We start from the raw sequence: 2,872 nt of genomic DNA on the forward strand, positions 1-2,872 counted from the left end.
AAAACAATAGAAGAATTCCATTTTCCTTCCTCAATCATCGGAGAGCTCTCTTTGGGCTTTCCGAAAAGGTATCTCATGCCAAGTTTGGCCTCACGAACTAAAAGTTATAGAGTCATACATTTTTAACAAAACAAAATAGAGAAAAACCGAAAAAAGAGGGATGCAACACAAGGACTTTCCGGGAGGTCACCCATCCTAGTACTACTCTCGCCCAAGCACCCTTAACTGCGGAGTTCTGATGGGATCCAGTGCATTAGTGCTGGTATGATCGCATGTGTTACTACATGCAATGTAATCGTATCTATTCTTTTTTAAAGATTTTATGATCCATTTGCCGTGGGTCCCACCAGCTATGTAGGAATACCCTATCTTCTTTATAAGAGCTTTGATACATACAAAATATTGGATCACAATGTCAGAACATATAATTTTCCCCCCTTAATATAGCAAAGTTCACTAAAAGGCCCGAAAAAATACATTTAGTTCAAAATTTGGAGTAGAAAAAAAAACAATAGAAGAATTTCATTTTCCTTCCTCAGTCATCGGAGAGCTCTCTTTGGGCTTTCCAAAAAGGTATCACATGCCAAGTTTGGCCTCACAGTCTAAAAGTTATAGAGTCATACATTTTTAACAAAACAAAATAGAGAAAAACCGAAAAAAAGAGGGATGCAACACGAGGACTTTCTGGGAGGTAATCTATCCTAGTACTACTCTCGCCCAAGCACCCTTAACTGCGGAGTTCTGATGGGATCCGGTGCAGTAGTGCTGGTATGATCGCATGTGTTACTACATGCAATGTAATCGTATCTATTCTTTTTTAAAGACTTTATGATCCATTTGCCGTGAGTCCCACCAGCTATGTAGGAATATTCTATCTTCTTTATAAGAGCTTTGATACATGCAAAATACTGGAAAACAATGTCCGAACATATAATTTTCCCCCCGTAATATAGCAAAGATCACGAAAAGGCCCGAAAAAGTACATTTAGTTCAAAATTTGGAGTAGAAAAAAAAACAATAGAAGAATTCCATTTTCCTTCCTCAATCATCGGAGAGCTCTCTTTGGGCTTTCCGAAAAGGTATCTCATGCCAAGTTTGGCCTCACGAACTAAAAGTTATAGAGTCATACATTTTTAACAAAACAAAATAGAGAAAAACCGAAAAAAGAGGGATGCAACACAAGGACTTTCCGGGAGGTCACCCATCCTAGTACTACTCTCGCCCAAGCACCCTTAACTGCGGAGTTCTGATGGGATCCAGTGCATTAGTGCTGGTATGATCGCATGTGTTACTACATGCAATGTAATCGTATCTATTCTTTTTTAAAGATTTTATGATCCATTTGCCGTGGGTCCCACCAGCTATGTAGGAATACCCTATCTTCTTTATAAGAGCTTTGATACATACAAAATATTGGATCACAATGTCAGAACATATAATTTTCCCCCCTTAATATAGCAAAGTTCACTAAAAGGCCCGAAAAAATACATTTAGTTCAAAATTTGGAGTAGAAAAAAAAACAATAGAAGAATTTCATTTTCCTTCCTCAGTCATCGGAGAGCTCTCTTTGGGCTTTCCAAAAAGGTATCACATGCCAAGTTTGGCCTCACAGTCTAAAAGTTATAGAGTCATACATTTTTAACAAAACAAAATAGAGAAAAACCGAAAAAAAGAGGGATGCAACACGAGGACTTTCTGGGAGGTAATCTATCCTAGTACTACTCTCGCCCAAGCACCCTTAACTGCGGAGTTCTGATGGGATCCGGTGCAGTAGTGCTGGTATGATCGCATGTGTTACTACATGCAATGTAATCGTATCTATTCTTTTTTAAAGACTTTATGATCCATTTGCCGTGAGTCCCACCAGCTATGTAGGAATATTCTATCTTCTTTATAAGAGCTTTGATACATGCAAAATACTGGAAAACAATGTCCGAACATATAATTTTCCCCCCGTAATATAGCAAAGATCACGAAAAGGCCCGAAAAAGTACATTTAGTTCAAAATTTGGAGTAGAAAAAAAAACAATAGAAGAATTCCATTTTCCTTCCTCAATCATCGGAGAGCTCTCTTTGGGCTTTCCGAAAAGGTATCTCATGCCAAGTTTGGCCTCACGAACTAAAAGTTATAGAGTCATACATTTTTAACAAAACAAAATAGAGAAAAACCGAAAAAAGAGGGATGCAACACAAGGACTTTCCGGGAGGTCACCCATCCTAGTACTACTCTCGCCCAAGCACCCTTAACTGCGGAGTTCTGATGGGATCCGGTGCATTAGTGCTGGTATGATCGCCCGTGTTACTACATGCAATGCAATCGTATCTATTCTTTTTTAAAGATTTTATGATCCATTTGCCGTGGGTCCCACCAGCTATGTAGGAATACCCTATCTTCTTTATAAGAGGTTTGATACATACAAAATATTGGATCACAATGTCAGAACATATAATTTTCCCCCCTTAATATAGCAAAGATCACTAAAAGGCCCGAAAAAATACATTTAGTTCAAAATTTGGAGTAGAAAAAAAAACAATAGAAGAATTCCATTTTCCTTCCTCAGTTATCGGAGAACTCTCTTTGGGCTTTCCGAAAAGGTATCACATGCCAAGTTTGGCCTCACGGTCTAAAAGATATAGAGTCATACATTATTAACAAAACAAAATAGAGAAAAACCGAAAAAAAGAAGGATGCAACACGAGGACTTTGCGGGAGGTAATCTATCCTAGTACTACTCTCGCCCAAGCACCCTTAACTGCGGAGTTCTGATGGGATCCGGTGCATTAGTGCTGGTATGATCGCATGTGTTACTACATGCAATGTAATCGTATCTATTCTTTTTTAAAGACTTTATGATCCATTTGCCGTGGGTCC

The sequence above is a fragment of the Arabidopsis thaliana genome, chromosome 3 (assembly GCF_000001735.4).
Source record: "Arabidopsis thaliana chromosome 3, partial sequence".
NCBI classification, from domain to species: Eukaryota; Viridiplantae; Streptophyta; class Magnoliopsida; order Brassicales; family Brassicaceae; genus Arabidopsis; species Arabidopsis thaliana.